This window comes from Anticarsia gemmatalis, chromosome 3 (genome assembly GCF_050436995.1).
Source record: "Anticarsia gemmatalis isolate Benzon Research Colony breed Stoneville strain chromosome 3, ilAntGemm2 primary, whole genome shotgun sequence".
In the NCBI taxonomy this organism is placed as follows: Eukaryota; Metazoa; Arthropoda; class Insecta; order Lepidoptera; family Erebidae; genus Anticarsia; species Anticarsia gemmatalis.
The window spans coordinates 9403833-9426371 of NC_134747.1; positions in this window are offsets into that span (position 1 = coordinate 9403833).

The following is a 22539-nucleotide window of genomic DNA, read 5'->3' on the forward strand; positions in this document are numbered from 1 at the left end:
GCGTGGACTCTATGGAAATATACTCTTTAGATCAGATACCTATGGGGAATGTCGTAACTAGAATATTATCCTTTGACGTCAGCACGATGATAGATGTACAACATCGCAACTAAACTCTCAAATGATATAACCGTAGACGGTAATAAAGATTTATTTAGAGTCTCGTTAATAGCTATAATATAATAAGTTCCATGAGTTTTAAATGCACAAATCATTCGTTTTGAACGGCTAGTTGCTCCTTAAAGACAGTAGAGTGCATGTACATAAATTTAAATTGTCTTCTGTGGCTTCTCCCGGGATATTTATGTCAGTATTTATTGTATTAACATAAATTGGACATGAGTTATTTTATTGGCCCGAATGCGTCGTGAATGCGCTGGACAAAGGTTATGATTGTAATTCAGATTTGTCATAGCTCGTAAATGCAACGTTTGTTTATTTTATATACGACTAGCTGACCCGCGCAACTTCGCTTGCGTCACATAAGAGAGAATGGGTCAGAATTTTCCATGTTTTTGTAACACTTTTTACTGTTACCTACTCTGCTCCTATTGGTCGTAGCGTGATGATATAAAATATGCTTTCTTTTTCACGAAAAATATTCTCAAAATTATTTATATCTCTTAGTATAACGAAGTCGCGCTAAGACATATCCGCCATTAAAACAGTTGCCATGGCAACGGAATTTTGTTAATTCAATGTCATTATAATATTGATTTTTCGCGACTTCGTTGAATTTTCTGAATTTTCCCGGGAAATGCGTCATTTTCCCGGAGTAAAAAGTAGCCTATGTCCTTTCTCGGGTATCAAAATATCTCCATACCAAATTTCATGCAAATTGGTTCAGTAGTTTAGACGTGATTGAGTAGCAGACAGACAGACAGACAGACAGACAGAGTTACTTTCGCATTTATAATATTAGTATAGATAGTAATGATTCGTGTCTTATGATTCGAGTAGTGGAAATCAAAAGTTTTATGGCTATTTATAATGTGTCCAATTGATATCACGAATATCCTGGTTCCTGTTATTGAAGATGTATGTCAAACGAAGTGGCTCTACGACGTTTATATTATAAATTACTTGGTTACACTCCACAAGTAGGTATAAGGAGTAGGTCAAGGTATTATATAAAGATCAATATCAACTAAAATAATAACATGACTATCACGTCAATAGACGGAACTGATATTTCAGTTCCACTAACTGAAATGAAAATTTTAACCACCATAGTTCTAATAAAATATGTTAGGCATTCTACCAAATAAAGACTGCTTGAAAAAAAAGCATTTAAGTAAGATAAACTCCCATTTATATAAGAGTTTCATTAACAATTTTACATGCATTTTAAGTAAAATATAAAAAATCTGTACTTGTTGTAAATGTTACATAGCATCCGCGGAATATAGAGTCTATTTATAATTTAAGAGATTAACATATTTTTTTAATTCTTTCCAATGACAAAACCAATATAAATAAAGCTCTTCCAACTACTGGCCGTAGTAGGAAGTTTTTAGTTGTTTTCAAGTTAGTTTTCATTGTGAAAATTGAGTGTAGCGTTTGTTTGTTACACGTATCTAGTGTCAAGAAATTAATATTATTTATTGCTAACTAATTTTAATATTATTTGACGGTCCCTTCTTCATTCGGATTTGTATTTACTTTTTCACGTCCCCAAATTAAAGTAGATCAAACTCCCACTAAGCATTATTCAATGACAGCAGAATTGAACTGTGCAACAGATTTTTAAATACGATATTATGTTAAACATTTGGCCGCGAATTGAACGGTATGTGGCACTCGATCATTCCTGTCCAAACACAGAATATCGAGAGCATTCATATCCTCGTATAAAATCTGTGTAGTGGAGCGTTTTGTGGCCGTGCACTGCAGGGGTCCTACATTCAACGCCAGCCCTTACTTTAATTCAATAATCGCGTATAGGGAACAACACTCAAATAGTTTTGACTTACTAACGATTATACGACAGATTACTGAGCTCCGTTTGATGACTTATCGCTAGACGTAGAGCGCATTAGTACAGAGATTATACAAATGTTATAGCTTGCATATTTGTCAGTATCGATTAGCGATGCTTTTTCGTATAAATGTTTGTATATCAAAGTAGTTTATTTTTAGATAGTCTTTGTCTAGAATGAAACTACGTCATAGGTTTCTTGTTAATTAGTTTTGTGTAATTTGTATTAAAGCGTGTGATAGAGTAGTTAGTTCAGATATAAATGAATATTTCACAATCGTTTATCTAAGTTAAATAGGAGACAATTTTACTTCCCAGATGTTATCGTATTTCGTAATAGTTGGTCAGTTTACTCTGTGAATACTTTAGCGTAATGGGGTATTGTTAGAGCGGCTGGCGCCGGGCGCGGACGAACTAACGTCTTTCAGTCACATTACTGTAATGTCCTCCCACTCGGTGACGTCGGGCTCGCCGCTCCCTGCTGCTACGACATCCATCGATACACATACAAATATCATCTACGTATACAACTATTTACAATTATGTGCACGTTCAACAAGAAAGGGTAACAACAGGGTTTTAAATTGTAGTTTCATTTTATGCGTTTGAGCCTCTATTGTAATTCTTATTTTCGGGCAATAAAAATCGTCACATAACGTTGAACTGACCAGTCATAAACAGAAAAGAAACGTTAATCATATCGAAATATCTCTATGGAGTACCCTCATTTTATTTGATATGTTAACGATATAGCACCAACAATCTCACATTAAGCCTTTTCATCTGTCAAGTCTTAACAACCATGGAATTGGGTTGTAATTTACGATTTTATCTCGCCGGGCACCCCGCATAGGGGCAGCGGTCAGTGTGGCCGACGAAAAAAACTTGCAGCAGGGTAACACCGGGAGAATGGTCATCGGGTCCGGCCGCCACGCCCGGCCTGTTGTGACTTGCCAAAATAGAGTCGTAATAATGAAAGATGGCCCGCGTAAGTTGCGCGTAATTTAGTGCGATCTGGTAACGAGCGCTGGGGGCCGTTTGTAGCTGTTTGTCCGGTGCGCGCCTCTCTTGTTGTATTAAGTGGTCGGGGGTGATTCAGTTTCACTTTTGTTGGTCACTTTATGTCCGTTTAGTATTTATTGCCGACATCGGCAATGGATAACGTTTTCACTGTTAATAATAGCGAGCCAATCGAATATTGTGGCGTTCTGTGTCGGGATGATAAATGAGACACGCAACCGAGTCGTCAAGGATCGAGGTCGCGTTAAGCCAGCACTCGAGATTGATGCTGGTCGCCGCTAGTCTCTGACAAATAGTTGGTCCAACGGAGGCATCGCAGGGCGTCTTGCCATAAATAAGGATTACGTTGGTGACCACGCAGTCTTGTGGAGTGGACGCAGAACACCCTCTGTGACGGCAGCTGGCGCCGCACGAGACTCATGTCAAACGTCTCTGTCGTCCGCATCGTTTGTTACTCGACCTCCTTGAGAAATCCACCAGCCGTTGAATAAATTGTATCGCCTTAATTTACAAAGTCTTTTCGTGTTTGACTCGCGACAGTCGCGAATTTGCGTTACTTCGGCGCGTAAGTCCCGAATCACAAGTTAGAAGACGGCTATCAAGTTTGGCGCGTGAAGCGCTAAGCCTCGGCTGTTTCAGGCTCGGCGGGGATGTTTCAATCGTAAGTGCGCCGCGGCTTAGGAGCTCACGCCGACGTCGGGATGCGTCAAAATGCGCGTCAAACCTCCATTTCGCTTATCCCCATTTCCCCGTCTTTACAGCCTATTTTACTTCAACAACTGAACTTGCTATATGCTGATTACAATAATCCGTTTATATTTGATCGCTACCAGCAGGTACATCTTTTATTTTGTTAGCCGATGTGCTTGATTCGCTGCATAATTAGTTAGTTATCTATTAATTATTTTTACTACTTGATTACAATAATTGTGTCAACATTATCTCGCGTTATTAACTTTCTCCAAGGTTACATTGATTGTTTCTATCGTGCAGTTGTTAAGTAGATTGTATATTAACACGCTCGATAAATCTGAATAGTCAGAGTTTGGAGAAAGGGCTTAAGTTAGTAAAGATAATCTCTTTGATAGCTGAGGGTTAGTGTGATCATTGTCTTACCTAAGACGAACAGTTTAAACTTGTTTTAATTTTCTTCTTTATTGGATCTTGTTAAAGCAAAATAATACTGAAAGGCAATTAGCACAAAGTTTACTGCGCCAAATTATTTAATTGTACACGTAAATATTGTTTGCTTTAAAATCGGTGATGTTTTACTTGTATTATGATGGGTGTGTTGTATATAGTACTTATAGTGAGTTGTATTAAGTTAAACTGTAATACAGTAGATAACAGGAAGTCGTAACATTTCATCTTACCTCCGGTACGTGTGCACCCCATTTCATAATTAGGGGTCATAGTGTTATCTCGTGAAATCTCCAATTACATAGATGTGTATGGGCAGTGGGTCCGGCGCGGGCGGCTGGCGGCGGGCGGACAAGGTCCAGCCTCCGAGGATTAGCCGATGGTTAGTCTTCTCACGTCGTGGCCGAGCCGGGGTTTCAATTAGTGCGACCCGCCCGGCCGCGCGCCCGTCGCCCGCACAAATGACAATATTGGTTTATTATAGCCTCCCATGAATATGTAACATAACTTTGTTATGAGTCAATATCGTAAACGTGTATGTACGTAACAAACCTTCCAGATAATACCTCTTTATGCGGCACAAATATAAAAAAGTTAACGGCGTAGGTCATAGATGGGGCGACCCACCTTTTACGTATGACATTATAACGCGTTGAATTAAAGGGTTGTTGCGCCACCGCCACCGCCGCGCCGCGCAGCCACGTACAGTATACACTCTTACACTCGTACGCTGTCTGCGTATGTTTTAACGTTTTAATCACGGATCTACATAATAATGTGGAGCGGGACTTCCTGTCCATCTGACAACTTGATTGATGTGCCTTGCTAGATTTATACGCCCAAAAAGTAACACGCTACACGTCCGCAAAGCTTTTACCACACAAATATGGCATCCGTAATACCTTTGTTTTATTTTTAAATACGACCCTTTCATAATTAGCGTAATAAATTATAAAATGATAATAATGCGAGGGCCATCTTGTGAAACGCTTTAATACTGCGCGTCGGGGGGCGCCGCCGGCGACCGCATGTCAATCACTCTCCCGAATGTAGAACAATTCTTATTTCGAAAAAGAATAAAAAATGAGTATCACTTTTATTTTGTGTCCCGCTCGGGTGAGTGGAGGTGCTTTTCGCGCGAGAGGGACACCGTATGAAATCGGTCTTGTGGTAACATCTGTGCTTTATAATAGACGCTTACGTAGGCTTCTTTTCGGGGATCGGTGCGAGCCCGGTGGGATCGCTTTAACATGATTGATCTGTTTATTTTACATTTTAAAGGAGCATTTTTACGGTTGCTTGTCAACTTAATAACAAAGTGTTTTATTTCGGTATACGTTAAGTTCAGTTTTATTGATAGGTTTCTTTTAACATTATTCATTATTATTTATTCCTCGCGGTGCTACGTGATATATCAAATTTACTTCTGTCGTCTATTGGCATTGATTTAAATGATCTTGAGGGATTACGAGACGCGGGAGATGAATTACATAGAAGTATAATGCGAAATGTATTGTTAAGCGGCGCTTATGAATTGTAAGTGGCTTTTGAAAATATTTAGTATCTATATTTTTTGTAGGCTTAGAGTGAAGTGTGGCAGTAGGCGCCAGGGGTTAAAGAGAGTGCTACTGTGTGTGGAGAGTTAACGAGTGGTGGTGGAGTGAGTGGGCTCTTGACGTCGCCGTCGGCGTCTGCGGCCTCTACGTAGAGTCGTAGAGCCGTCAGTACACAAGCGCCGCTATCGCTATCACCAGACCGACAGGTGCCGAACTACTTAATACGTGTTTTGAGAACTACCAATGACTGTATTAGAGTGGTACTACAAACAACTTTCAAAATTGAGTAGCAGAGCCATTACACTTAATTAATTCTTACGTTATGCTTGAATAGATTTTCTTTGGTTTTAGAGATAGATAAGGAATATAATATACGTATTGTAGATTTTTTTTGCCTTATTTTACCTATATGTATTTTGTCTTCAAATATTAGGAATTTTTGCTATTCAAAAACGACCTTCCTGAAAAATATTCTAAAACTCGTCGTGTTACAATCATTGTGTTATTTACGATTCGCGAACATGGACGTTATGTTCAATTAAATATATCCGATTGTCCTTCTGAAATTCGACGTCATTCGTGAACACGGACTTGAACAATAGTTCAATTAAGTACACACAATTGTTCTTCTAATATTCGACAAAATATCACGAACAAAGCTATAAATTAATTGTTGGAAGAGTTTAAGACAGTGTTTGTATTGCGCGCGCTCGTTAAAAGGGCAAAAAAACGTGTGCGCGGGCGCAGGCGAGCCGCCTTATCGGAAGCAATTACATGTTGTTCACTTTATTAATTTCCATAACTACCCTCGCGACATCAAAGCGAGCCGCGCGCTCGCGTGCGCCGCCCTCGCCACCGCTCACAAGCTATGAGACATTAGCGAGCAATTGATTAATGTAATTTGTCTCGTTTTTCTCGGTATTTAAGTTTGACAAGTACAATACTAGGTATTCTACAAGTTTTCTAAATATAATTGTGATTTCTTATGTGTTGCCATAAAAGTCACAGTGTATAGCACTAATAAGTATAAAAGCGCTTTTTAAATCTAGATCTTAACTTCCATACGTTTACCATCAAATCATTAAGCCGGAGAGTTTTCGGACGTGCAAATTTTACAAGACATTATAATGCTAGTTACAGTTAAGTAATCAGCTATAGGATGTACATATTTAGAATCATTATTACAATTTGATAGTTCGGAAGCCGGGTTTTAACGTCTTATTCTTATTTAGTTGACGTTAGAATATTATATTTATGCCAACAACATTTCCTATAATGTGATGTAGACGCTGTGTTTCATAGTTTGCGCCAGCGTGCGTGCTACTGTTTACCGCTCTGAAACCCTTGAAGACGTTTTAACAACGCTCTCGCCCGGCACATACACTCTTTGATGTTTAGCGACACTTCACATTAAAATGTTCTGTGCTCTTCAAAACATATCCATCCTTTGAAAATTTGTATTATGAAGATAAGCAATGATCAAGACGAGATAATAAACTCGCTACCAATATTTTATTCACAAGCCGAAAGTCCAATATGTAAAGTAGCTAAAATAAAAGACAAGCGAATCAGGGGATACAATAAATCAGTATTCCAAAACAAAAATTTCCATGCATCGCGAGAGGTGAACAGTGGAACAGAGGAGAGACTTATCTCGCTAAAACGATTCCCACATAAATAAAGCTCATCGGATATGAAACCGTATTTACATAAGAAAAATATAAAGAGGCCTAAACGATAGGTCCATAAGGGCGTCGTATCGGGCGGACCGCCGCTCGGGACTCCGCTCACGTCTGCGGGGAGCGCTGCGCCTTTAATAACAATACGAAATATCAGTTCGTTCCTCCGATCGCAAATCTACGTCAATAACATATCCAATAGTAGCGCTCAATTCATTTCGACATAATCTAATATAGCGGGGCACGTTTCCCGCCTAAATCTCCCGCCACATGTCGCCAAGATGGCCGACCGGGCGAAACGCGAAACTAAACAAAAAGGAGATCACGAATCGGTAATATCTTTCGAGTCCATAAAGTTAAACGTTTATTTGCAGCGATATTTTGTCCTTTTGTGGATATTGCTTTACTATGTATTGGACGAGGACGTGGGTCCGCTTCCGTTGATATTTGTGGAAAATTGCCATGAAAGAATTAAACTCATCCACCAGCGCACTTTTCCTTGTTACGTAAATAAACAAATTCAGTTAGCATTTAGAGGGATTTTGCAGTTTGTTCAACAAAATTACTGGCAATTTTCTTCAAAGAGTTATTTTGTAATGACTTGGATTGGTTAATTGGACCACTTTGTGGTAGTTAACCGAAACCTAGGATTAACTTAAATGACTAAATCAAAGCCCATTTATCATTCACTTGTAATTGGGCTGTTTTATTGAATACGAGGAAAGGTTAGTACAATTTTCTAAAGAAGTAGTTACAATTAAAAAATGTACATTCTACAATACGTTTCAGTTGATTATAACATAAACATTTGCAAGAAAAAAGGTAACAGATTAAGACGCGAGTTAGTTTTTTTTAATTTGTATTATTGATCAGACGATCAATACTTAATTAAAATATTACTTTTATGCCTTGACAACAGTTTTTCGGACGCAAGTTTCAGAAGAAGCCGAGTAGACGATGAAATTAAAATATTATCTTACGTTTGCGTCTGATACACATAGTTTTAGTTACTGATAGGTCTATGGCTCCAAAATAAATAAATTCAATCTGGATAAAAAAATAAAAGAACCTACCTTTCGTAGTAACAAACATAAATAATTTCCAAAGAGCCGCTGTAAAGCCTACATTAACGTAATTCCCCGTCGTCAGTACAAACAGAGGTCGGAATAGCCGCAATTAAGCCGGCCTTTCTAATGCATTGATTGATCAATCATCGAACGACAATCGAAGGAAGTGATGCTTTGTCTGCGGCCCGCATTGTGCGGACGTGCCACCCTGAACTGATGTATACACTGGATACAAACCAACGCTGTATTAATGCCTAATGCCGGTTTCTCGTGACTAGTTTTGGACTAAAAGAAGGTGCTTCCATAGAAGTTATTGTTTTCTGTTTGACCTTTCAAACAATTTGTCAGTTAGTTTGCATCGGAGTGTAATGTTGTTGATTTGATTATTTCGTACTTATTTCAGTATGCTTTAAAAAACTAGTAAAGCTACTTAAACTTACTTTCCGGTTTCTTGTATATTTATTACCACGAAAGCAAGCATTTTCAGTGACCGCTGAAACAAATTTCTTTTCGAATTGTATACATTACCAATAAAGTATTTGTCTTAAAAAGCATCATGTCTGTGTATTTAATCTATGCCTACAATAGCGGCCAATTTCAATTGATCCATCATTGTGTTGGAGAATAGTGATTTCAGGGATTGTTCTATCGGACTCCTGTACTATACAGGTGGGTAGGTAGGTACCAACTACTGATACAATTATAATGTAATCATTTAAATAAATCTAAAATACTCTTAAATATAGCAAATCGAAGCCTGCATGTGCCTTCGTAATTTTTCATATCGTATTGTTCTGAATGTTAACAATATGATATATGATTTGGCACTAATTACTTTATGTATATTCAATTCAGACGGCGTTCTTTATATTTTTGCAAAACTTACGTGGTCGTTTATCACGTGAAAGCTCAAATAATGAATTTAGTCTATAATAATCATAATCCATTGGGTAGAAACCCAACAATTTTCTTGCTTTATGTGGCGAGTTTTCCGAGCTTTTCCTTAAATTCGAGCAACTGATACAACAGTAGAAGTACTCACCGGTAAAAGCGGAGTTGCGCGCTGGCCGAGCCGTGCGTTTTCTATTAAGAACATGATCTGTCACGAACTATACTACATTGTTCGGAGTGATGTCGGCTGTCGGCGAGATGTAAGGGTCGTCGGTCACGTGCGGCGATTGCTATTGATTTCCATTTAATTCGGCGCGTGCTCCCACTGGCCTGCCTACAGAGGCCATCAACGACAAATTGCTGCTCTGCTCCTACCTCAGCTGCCTTCATTTCCACTGATTGAAGGATGCATGCTGTTGGTTTCCGATCCGCGGGTTTTGTTTTCTTGATCGTGTACGTTTTACTTAGCTGTCGTAAAGTTGTACAGCTTGGATGTTCTTAAACATTAGGTTGTTTGATTCAATATTATAGGGATACGGGTGTTTGCTCTTAAAGTAATCAGTTTAAACCGAATTTTGAATCACTGTTTCTCTATTTGATCTTTGTTTATTATGCGTGGTCGATTTCGTTAGATGAAGTTCTTATGAGCAGAACTTGCTGTCTGTCGTCTGATGAAACCGATACAACAATGTAGCAAGTAATGACAGTGGAATAATCTAGTAGTTATTTCAGTAGTAAGTAGTAATCGTATATGCACAAATTATTGTATTAGATGAAATAGTCTGTCCTCGGTGCTCGAGACAATAGCGCGCGTGACTCCATCTCGATGCGTCCGCGCACCATCGCCGCCGCACCGTGCCTCCGCGCGCCACCGATCATCGCCGATGATTGCACTGAATTTTCTATAAACAATGATATTATATTAGAAGACCTACTCCTTGATTGCCATTGTATTTTCCAGCTACCCAGAAAATTGTGTAACAACCACATAAAAAATACGTAAATTGAAAAAGTTTGCTAAATGTAAACCTTTATTTGATCAATTACTTTTTGATACCCTTTTTTTGGTAGAAATTGTTTTTTTATTGAGCCCAGTAAATTTCGAGACGGCTTACGCCGCCCAAAAATTAATTGATCGGATCTCGTTTCTCAGAGGAAACAGCGCGGAAGAGTTTTAATTAGCGAGAAAAAAAGCACCACAAAACTTCCGACGTAAAAAAGCGGGAGACAAGGGTGGGCGTAGCGAGGAATAAAAATCTCCCGCTCGTAATGCGGGCAACATTTGTGTGAGGAAGACGCTCAGTAATGGAAGACAAATTTCAATATAATTTGCAATACATAAGCGTGTTACTTTAATAGCCCAGAACCACCCTTCAAATTAAACGGGGCTTAAGTTTTATTTTATTTTTTCCTCCTCTGTTCGATCGTGTTGTGGGCGCGTAAGCAAGGCACGGGGAGAGTCGCGCGACGCGCACAGGCCGCCCCGAGAAAAAAATATAATCCGACCAAATTAATTGCTCCTACAGGCAATAGTGGCGCGGCCGCGATGCCGCCAAATCAAATTAAGGACGCGCTATAAAAACCAAATTAGTGCCCGCTTTAACCGTGAGAGGGTATTTAGTTACAAGACGTTAGTTCAAATCCCGCCATTTTCATTAACAATAAATATCCCCTTGCAGCCGCACGGAATCCTTATTGTTTTACTTTTTACACCCTTGTGTCCCGAGTGGGATATAGCGCGCGGACGACGCCAACGTCTTGTACTGAGGCCGGCTAATTTGTTCTTTTTGTTTACTTACCGGGCGAAGGTAATAAAAATTTGTGTTGCGCGAATTGTATGGACTTTAAATTTTATATAGCCGCCGGTGCCGGGCCGAGTTTTGCATTTAATTGGGAAAAATTTAGGGTCGGCGAAGCGCTTCTGTGCGGATTCTTAAACTAATTGGATGGCCGTTACAACTTTTTTGTCTTAAACTTTTACGCAATTGAAGTAGGGGTGAAAAAGAACATTAGAAAAAACCTTTTACTTTTCTCTAACATTCATATAGCTCGCAAATGTTCCAAAGATGCTTTACGCAATCTTAATCTTAATATAATATAAAAGCATACAAAATTAGGACCCACTATTTAATTAGCGATACAATAATTCGTTTACACCAAATAAAATGGGTATTCATAGACTTAACACCGCAGCTATAATCTTGTGCAGACATTAAGAACATTTTTGGGATAGAGCTCAAGCACATTCCGTTTGACCGTTATTTCGGTCGTCCCATATTTCATACAAATGCGATTATCACAAAGGGGTGAATTCGTAGTTTTTGTAGTTCGGCGAAGCTTAATTACAGGCGATATAGTGAATTAGAGGGCGGCAGTGATCTAAAACAATAAGCTTACACCGTCATTAACGTGACCCGTCGCAGATTGCCGCACCTCCCTAATGTGACGACATTTATTTTCTTCATATAATTTAGTATTAATATGCCCGGACACCTACCTGTGAAACATAATTGTATTATTAATTTGAAAGAGAAACTCAATTTTTTGTTGCAATTTATTGAGCCGTTATAATGGACATAATTTTCCATTTTAATGTATACGTAGGGACCTTTATAAAGATTTGTAATAAGTACTTTCGGAAGATTGCCAGTAAATTTTCATGGACTTGTTATTCAAGGTTAAAAAGCTGAAAAATCAATCGGGTTCTCGTTTTATTCGCAAGATCAAAGTGTAACGAGAATGTGCAAATATTGATAAATTTATAAAAAAGCAAGAAAATATTGAGTACTCAGAATCCTGCGGGTTTCTGTTTTTCTTTCAATGGACGGTGGACGCAGATGCCGAAAGGGAATAATCTCAGAATAATCTACTTTATTTGTGTTTGCGTCAACGCTGAGAACACTTTTATTTGACTGATTAGAATATGTGAGTATTTTCGATATTCACTTGATGGATTCTATGAACTGATAATAAATAGTTTAAATTAACAATAACTAAGTATTGTCTACTTTAATAGCATTCTTATTAGTTATGCCGCACCCTTGGGAACGAGACGTGATATTACTTATTATTTTGCAAAAAGGTATGTCTTAAAAGGTCTTCATTATAATAACATTTATCATTTCTTGCAAGGCATTAAATATTAACAAAATTTCTTGAACAACTCAACCTTTTAATCAGTTTGTAGACAGTAACAAAATACTTCCGAAACCATAATTAAACGTGAAATGGATGCGAGTAGGAAATTAAATTCCGTATTAATTTGATCTATTAAGTAAATGGCTTGGCTTGAAAAACTTAACGAATGCGGGACGGTGCAAATTACGGTATAATTTATGTGCTTTAGTGCGATATCAAACTTGTAGTTACATGAGTTTATGTTGTACGTCATGCCATAGTTGGATACTATGTATTACAGAAAGGCTCAACTGCTTAGTAGCTAGCTTTTTAATATGACATCAGAACCTAAGCCACCACAATGATAGAGTAGAGGATAGTGTTTTCATTTTTTAGACAAGAACTTGATTTTTCTTTTAAAAAGTTAAATGTCTTGGTTAAGTAAATATCACCAGCCTGTATGCTATATACTGATTTATATGTGTATTGTGTATAAAAATAACGAAATGACCTCTGATTACATAAAATGTTCAGGGTTTGCCAAATAAATGTCGGTATTTATTTAAAGCATATCACGTTGAGTCGTATTTTCTAAACAATTGACGTTCATAGGTAATTTAACGTAGACATGAAAAACATAACAATCAATTGTGACCCCGGGCTTTATTCCAGATGAATCAGAAACACCCAAATTACACGATCAATGTAATACATGTATGTTTAAGCATAATAACAGTTCGGTGTGATGTATATTAAATACATTGTGTGCTATCATTACAGGGTTGAAAAGCCGACATACGAATATCGTAATTATATTATCAAAATTACCACGACGATTGCAGGAAACGTGTTATTTAACGTTGAACCGATAAGATCTTATCGCGGCGAGATCCTAATACTCAACGTGTGTATATTATCGTGCTACCTGACGAAATCGCCCGGATATTCACTGTATATTCGACACATGCCCCTGTATTTTGTATACAGGCTGTGTTATACTTTACGCTTTTCTTTTTTTCAGGTTTTCATCAACTGTCATCAACTTTCTACTTTAAAAATATTTGTTAAGATTGAAATACAAGTTATTAAAAGAAGCAATGTAGGAATATTAGCTAATAAAAATAGTGCTAATGTAATGTGTTGTTAAAATCACAATTACACGCGTCGGTTATAATTCATTCTGTGCAAAATATTGACGGATTTGAGGCGAGTTTAATTTTCTTACAAATGATACGATATCAACAATGAAACTTGCCAAGTGGTTAAGTGAGCGATGTTTTAAAACCACAACGATACTTTTCGCAGCGGATTGCTTAATCATTGCTTGCGTAGGCGCTGTAATCAGTAGTTAACAACTTCCTTCATACAAACGTAGATGTGCACATAGTTTGTAGCCTTCCCAGACTATTAAACAATAATATAATGTTAATGGTCGCGTGATACCTTAATTAGGTTATACCAATTGTTTGTTTTCACCATATTTACACAATGCAGGCTGTCCTAGGTCGAGTAGTTAACAACAACTCATAAATCGTTTTTTTACTGGGCGATGATTAGATTCGAAAACCCCAATGAATTCATGAGATTCAGGAATAAAATTAATAAAATAGAATGAAGTTTATGAAAATGATGCATTAAAATTGTCATTAGATTGCCAGTCGTTTACGTAACCAGTACGATGTAGCGACTAGTAGAGCACGCCGTATAAAGCGTTATTACGAGACAATGCAGTCTGTTTGTCTATCACGATAATCTGTGGACTGCTCATTTCAATTCCGTGTTGTGTAAACGCCCTAATGGACTCTAGTAATGTGACACGCTTGACGATTTTACTCACAAATTGTTGTACGAAACTCTATTACAATCTAATGACAGCCACCGTCTAATTGCAAGGTTATTACGTTTTGTTGTGCACGCGGCTTAATGATAGCACCGGGTAATTATTGGGCGAGGTGAAACCCTGAAGATGTGTCGAATTGAATCGTTGGCTGCGTAATGATGGGGTTCCGCCGCGGAGACTCTACTCCGGATGCGCGCCGTCCTATTAACCAACTACCAATGGCCGCATAAGATTAATTTTTAATTGTCTTTACCTCCGGGCTACGTTTAAACTCGATATTCATTCTTCATAAACACAAATTGCAGTATATATTGTATATTTAATAAGCATCTCAGTGATTGATATTTATTTGCGACTGTGTATCCTTGTAGCGTGTAATTATTTAGTGAATGAAGCCTTCCAGGTATCAATTACGGTACAGAACTATTGATTGATTGATACATTTAGTGACCATGTTGAATATATTAAAAGTACTTAATTTCTTTGAAAATGATTAATTTCTTTCAGAAAATAAATTTATTTTCTCGAATGTCGCCATTAAAAGTTTAATGAAAGATTGTAGATATTTTTTTGTAATAATAATTATTACTACTTATTACAACATGATTACTGTTTATGAATAAAATAATAATCGGTGGGCCGGTATTAAAACTAAAGTCGTCCAAAACGTGAAGGTTTATTTTTAAAACATAAAGCGTCGTCATTAAGCACGTGTAAGTGGAACAAAAAGTCGATACAGGGCTGTCACGACTGTCATCAGCCGGCTTCACCGCCATAAAATATGGAAACGCATGTAATTCACCATATCGGTACAATCTCGTCCAAGATCTGGAGCGACGAATAGATTTCGTGAATAATTTACCAGACAATGGACTGTCAACTCTTTTATTCTATTATTTCGGTATTGTCGTGTTGAACGTCACGAGAAAGTGGCATTTGGTCGGTAATTGCGTTTAAATACGTTTGCGTAAGCATTGTGAAAGCGTAATGACTGGCAAAAATAATAGCGGAGTTGATCGACGGATATTTTCTGAGGACAAAGTGAATGTCGAGCTCCGAGCTTTGGATCGCCCTTATTTATTCACTGAGTAAGATAATTCTGGATAGACTTTCTATCTATTCGATTAACTTGAATATTTTACTTGACTTAAAAAAACATGTTTTAAAATATGGCCAAAGCGTTGACTGTGTTGTCTTTACTTAAAACTTCACTATCAAGATTGCACATTTGCAAGATAAAAAACGTCAGTGAAATGTGTTGGGAAGCGGATTTGTTTGTCGCGTGGTGCGGTGGCAAAACCCGGGCGACCTCTTATTTTTGCCGCGTCGCCTGAGACGGACCCGGATTGATTTATCGTAGCGAGTGAGTCGCCCCAACCCGACCCCGGCTTACTCCTAACTAAGCTTTATTCCGGGATTACGCAAAACACACGCCACCGATCGCTGTGACGTGTGCCGAATTGAGAACAGCTTCTTGCAAACGATATACTTTTGATAATGTACATATAACGGTTGATTTCACTAGCAGGAAATATGTTTGAAGATTTCCAACATTGTATCAAACTACTAAATAAACCTAGTTGTTTCTTAAATTTAACAACATCGTAAAGTTTACATTCGTGTTATAACTTTGTTAATGACCAATGTTTTATTTCAGACAGTTATCGAAAAGGCAAATGAATTAATATTTATTAAAAAAAAACATAAAGTCGTTTATGGTGCAATTTAAGACACTTTCGAAAACACATCGATTGGTCAGATCGGGCGAAACTTGAATAAATCTCGGTTTTCTGTTTAAGTTATTACACCTATTAAAGGCAAAGTAAGAAGACACGTTCCGCCATTAAGGCAGTCTCGAGCTTGCGGGCCGGCTGAAGCGCGGGATATTATCGCGCCGCTTGTTGCCCGCGTAAAATAATAATGGCCGAACTTCCGGTGCCGGCGGCGCGGAAAACTTAAGCGAAAAAGGCGGGAAACGCCCCCGGCCGTCGCCGCTAACTTTGTTAACCGCTCGGATGTGACGTCACTTAATTTATTAACACATCCCTACCTCCGCCGAGGGGTAATTCTTGGTTTTTACGACACTTTTCCACTTCTCACTCAACGTGCTACAATTTCGTAGCGCCGCCGCAGGCGAATAGTTTTTGATGACATCAATGTTTTTAAACAGGTGAACTTTTGTTGAGTCTGGATGATAATGCTCCGTCTCTTACAAATCAGTGATTTAGTTATTGTACGTACTCACTGGCAAATGATTGATAACCTTACATTTTCAGGAGCTACGTTGCTACAGCCACATAACTAATAACTAAGGAGTTATTGCATGATGAGACGATAAATAGCACGTTATAAACCTTAATTTGACAGAACCATAAGCAAGACTATATGAATATGTTAAGGGATTAAAATGATTTAGAGTCATCAAATAGAATATATTATTGACACTCAGTGAATTAAATTTTCAGGACTTCCAGTTTGTGGCTCGGCATAAAATAGTTATATAAAGTTTTCATTTGAGCATTTTGTATTTTGCTCGAGTTCCGCAACAGCAAGCAGTGACGGTCGAGTACACTCTGTGACAAGTGAAACTTAAAAACAACGCTCCGGTAAAAACAAACACAAGCCGACGGAAAATCAATAATCGAAACCGCACAGAGAGCACACGAATAAATACACACCGACTATCCAATAAAACACGTGAATCGTTTACAATTAAAGCTTTAAATCGGCAATAGGTGTTGCCATAAATTGGACGAGAAAACAATCAGCGAGCGCGCGTCGCTCGCAATTAGCGCTGCGCGGCTCGATAAATTTGCATTAATGCTCTCGAAAAATCCGAGCGGCAATAATTTTCACGTGCCATGTGTTGTATAGTGCGCCTGCCGCTTGTATGCCGCCCTGACGCCCCGTGACTACCTACTTTTTCACTGCGGCCGATGCCAAACGGACTTACTTTTTTCTGCTATCGGATCTACTTTGTTCACCTGTAGGTACTGATTCGATTTGGATTCGGTGCTGGTAAATGTTATTTTATCCAACCTCACACGAATTTTTCTTTATAGTTTACTTGTGTCTTTGTTGCATTAGATGATGATTATAAGATATCATTACAGATGATGGGTGTAATGGTGCTATGCTCAATGAAAAGAAAATATTTTCACTTCATGAATATAGGGTACAAAGTTCAACATAGAATTAGAATTAGAAAGCAAATGATTAGTTTCATGAAATTCGGAAACGACTTTTTAATTTATCAAATAAGATTAAACTACCAATATTTATATGACATACCTTTCAATAAAGTACCTGACTCTACATAGTTGAATATGGACAGAAGCCGGGAGTGCGCGGTATATTTGGGCTGGCGTCACATTCTCGGATGGGCATATTTTCACGTTGGCAATTCACGCGTATCCGCGCTTGATTTACGCAACGCCCCCCGCCTCACTGCATTTTACACTTTTGCAGCTCCGCGCGCACCAACGCCTATTAATTGATATTCGCCGCGACACTCCACACATTTTTATACAGCTTTTCCGATACACCGTTTTAGTTGGAAACGCTACACTAGCCCGGCGAGTTAGACTCGTTTCGGCTCCTCTTTGATATACATGCGATCAATTAATTTATGCTAATAGAGTTTCTAAAAGTCCTACTACCGACACAATTAGTACATTTTAAGTAAGCCATTATAATAAACGACGTTTTTATCGATTTGTTTGTTTTTTTAACGACCAAAGCTATTGGATTTGTGGTGTTCGATGTTACGTAGGCGGCGAAATTAATTTAGCATGCTAATAAGCGAGTCCCCTGGAGAGATAATGAGTCTTATAAGTCTGTCGCGCCCACCTCTTAGTGCGCACATCACTTGGGAAGCTTAACCGGTTTTCAATAATCATAGCTTGCCGATAAATACTCCATGAATCTAACGCGAAACTCACGGATTACATAAAACGGACGATTTGTACGTCTAGTGCTGTACTTTATGACTTTTTAATAGTCTATTTATTTAAAGTGGATTTTTTTATAGATTTGTTTTAAGTTAATGACCGACCGATTGGTGCAGGAGCGTGGTTGTCACGCTGGGCGCTATGTGCGATATATCTCTATGTTTATGTCTTATGTTCCAACAACCTCTACCTCGACTGGTAGGGCTATGAAAAACAATCGATTCGATTGAATCGTTCAAGTGCTTTATAGTAAAAAAACAGAACGGTAGGGTACGGCTTGTAGGGTTTCTCATTGATAGCTACACCCACCATTCCATTTAATTCACCGTGGACGAAGTGATGCGATGTATGCAATACAAATTGAAATATATTTATTCTATTGCCTATTTGTCGACTTCATTTGAATACGAAATTAATTCGTTGACCAAATTATCGTCGGATTTTATAGAGCTCCGTTGCATATTTCGGCCATTGTATGTATTCCATTTCATCATTGAAGCGATAAAAACTTTCGATCTCTTTTATGTCCACGTTACGTCCGGTGGAGGGCTCGTATTTATTCTCTGTTTGTTATGTATTGAATATTTATAACATACAATAAACTCGAATGACAACTGTGCATAGTGCACGGTGCAGGAAACATACTAAAACATTTTTCAAATTTTGTGGAGACGTTAACAGCGATATTAAATAACATCTCTATTCACAATAAAATGTGTCATAAAAATGTTTAGGTTGGATAGACAGGACGACGACCAGCAAGCGGAAGAGTCTCGCCACGGGGGCAGCCAGCTCTCCAGCCTAATATATGAAAATATTCAATTTTATAACATTCTGTACCGATAACATCTTCCTGTCGATTTGATATTTTCGGCGGTAAGGTAATATTATACGTTGGTCAGTGAATGGAGGACGGTGCCACGCTGCGCGCGCGCCTGCGAACATCGTAACTTAACACTTAATCATTTATCCGGACACTTTATAGTCTCGTCCAGGGCTGGAGCCCCGCCACAATCACACCTCGCCTGATGTATCGAGGCTCAAAACGATGCTGTTTACTCACCACGCAATCTGAATACATAACTGTCTATTTTAAGCATTCTGACTTCAACTCTGTAAAAAAAATAATTTGAAGCGAATTAAAAGTCTCCTATTGTTGAGTGGTAGTGTTTAATAGGGTTAATAGAATATAACGTGACATTTGAGGTAGGAAGTATATGGATATTCGCATAAAAGACCAGAGTCTCAAGATGTCGTAAGTCAGGCTCGAGTGAGACAATAAGTTAACAGTGGCATTGCCTCCGTGGTATCACGTTCAACGTCCGGCGGCTCCAGCGTGGTGCGGCGTGGTGAGGCGTGGGCGACGGACGCGACGGTAGCCGACACCATAATCCTGCTCGTTTCATTTCGTATCGTGTTACAGTTTTGCATACAACGTGCCATTTTCTATACATTTCTATGACGAGGCTACCTCAAGACCAAATATGAGACCTTTGCCGTGATCCGAAGATTATAATCATTAAGAATATATTAAATAATAAAGAATTGTTTTATAGTAGTATCTCAATAGAAGCATAAAATTACATTTAACTTATTTAAATAACATCAATTTATTACGCAGTGCTATAGTTATGTATAGACAGGACGAATACTAATAAAATACACATACACAAACATATAAATGTCGTTTGAGAAGAAGTTTATTTTTATTCAAGCTGTGTCCCAATGAATATATGTTGGAGTGCATCGATATCAATGAGAGTGAGTCAGGGGCTGGTGGCCGGTGCCAAACTGCGCGAACAATAACAAACAAGCGAGCTTGCACTGACTCCGAGTTATGGGTGCGAGTACAAAACGGTCGTTAGTCAACGGAGTGCTACCTACCACACCAGCCCATAACACAGTTCATTATTTATATTAACAGTTTAGCAGTCAGTGGGCAGCTCTTTCGATCCCGACTTATAGCCGCGTGAATATGCGTGGGCATTATTTGTACCCTTGTTAAGCGCTGAGGATATTATAAAAATGATTCCTTTATCCGCGCTGTGACACTCGCTGGAAATTGGTCGTTTAATTTATGATCATCATAAAAAAGGATTCGAACCCGTGCAGGTTGGAATTTCATTCATAAGAACGCAGAGGCGTTTGGGTCTTTATGGATGGATGTTTTCATTAATTTAACGCGGATCCGGGGAATGCCACCGAGGTGTCAGGTGTCAGGTGACGGCGACACCAGATCCTGCGATAGCCTCGCTCGTGCTGCGACTACCGTTCATCCCTGTTGGACATTTGTCTCGTGTGCCTCACCCGTCTCTCACTTCATCGACATTTATATCGTATTTCAATCCTTAGTAAATCAACTATCAATTCAGTATGATTGCTCACCCTAGATAACTACCGATCTATCTTTGATACGAAGAAGTGCAACTCATGGTCAAGTCGTGTTATGCTTATTTACATATTAAATCAAGCATTCCTTGGGAGTCGAGCGCGTGACTTAATTTATTGCCGCGATCAATGTAGAATAATTCTTAGAGATCACAGTAGATCAGTCATTAGTCACGATAGAATGGTGGATGATGGTATGGGGGAGTTCGTCATAGGTTTCCGTGGTTCGCTGGCACCGAGTGGCGAGGTGTACCGGTGGCGAGGCGCGGTGGGGAGGCGATGCGCGCGGGCACATCATCAGATAAGCGACAATAACTCGATGCGCGTTCCAAATAAGCTCAGGAGCGCATTAGTTACCGCGGTGACCGACACCGACAGTTCGCCTAATCCACTCAAAACATTCGGAGACATTTGTCGGCTCGCGGCAGGGATCGGGTGATCGATAGCGCGACTCGCCACAAAACGATAGATAAAAGCCGATAAGTCAGAAGAAATATGACGCGAACAAAATCGGGAGATGTACGTAATAAGATAAAAGTCAAACAATGATTCGACCGCGGATTCGCCGCGGCATAATTTATGTGACAACGCGTGATGGACGAGCGGCGACTTTCGGTAAACTATTTACATACGGCGGCGGCCGCGCTGTCGGATTGGGTTCTGCTTGTGACAGAGGGTGGGGCTTAGTACCGAAAACAAATGTCACTGTTATTTATTAGGTTACGCTACTATTAAGCCTAAGACGGGAATTATGGTTTAGGGATAGCTGTGAAACGCTTGGCTAGCACCTAATCTAGGAGAAAATTTGCGGCAGGATATTTTTTTGTTGTTGCTTATCTTAGACATGCAAAAGTATGTATGAAGTATTTGGGTTACAGTGATATATTCTTATTTAATATCTGACTTAAAAAATAACTCCAACGCTTTGTCAATCCCAAGGTAGTTAATATAGAAAAATACACTATCAATGTAAGTAAATAACGTGATTAATATTCAGAAATGTGTCAGCTTAACAATCTTGTCAAAATGTGAATTGAATTGGCCTGTATTTAAAATACCTACCTTCTTTGTGCAAATAAATACTTATAGCCCTACAATATGCAGGTACAACAATGGTTCCTCGCTTGTTCAAAATGATGAGTATAGTTACAGAGTTCCATTGGCTAAGTACCACAAGTACCAAGTTATAAGTGTACAGACGAACTGGATGAGGGGAGTGAAGTCCCTCGGCGATCTTTGTAATTGAATCAAAAGCTCGCGGTCTCGCGCTTTAGACGGAAACTATCTTAGCACGTCCACTGAGATTACTTGAATCTCCGACGTATAATATTATGTGCGTATGTCTAATACATGGGTATATGGATAATACGTTGATAGTTTAGAGAACATGAAAGTAGTTGACGATCTTCCGTAACGTGCAACCTCGTGTTCAAACCACTGTATTTTTTTGTTTACAAGAATGTTGCAACGGAAAATGTGTTGGAAAGTCACTGATAGTTGACAACTTCGAGCGGTTCCCCTGAATATTTTTATGGACTGTGTTAGAATTTCGAGTTAAGAAGTGTAACTTATCAGAAATAATATAAGTATAATCCACAAAGCCATAATGATAGTTTTATATTTAGATAATTTGACTATTGGTATCGTCATATTGATGTCTTTGTGTATTTGTGGGGTGAGGGGTGTTAGTTGGCGTGTCGGGTCACAAATAGCGTTGTTAGGCAGAGAGCAAGGCGCAGAGGACGCTCGTAGGTGAAAACGTTAGGCTGGCGACAATCCCCGCGGAGACAGCTCCGAGGCTCGCGTTTTTATCTCGCACTCGGAGCTCGGCACGGTGGCGCTCGGCGCACTCGCTCGACCATGTAATTGGATGAGAACGGCGCGATCCCAATAGCGCGCTCTTATCTGTTCGC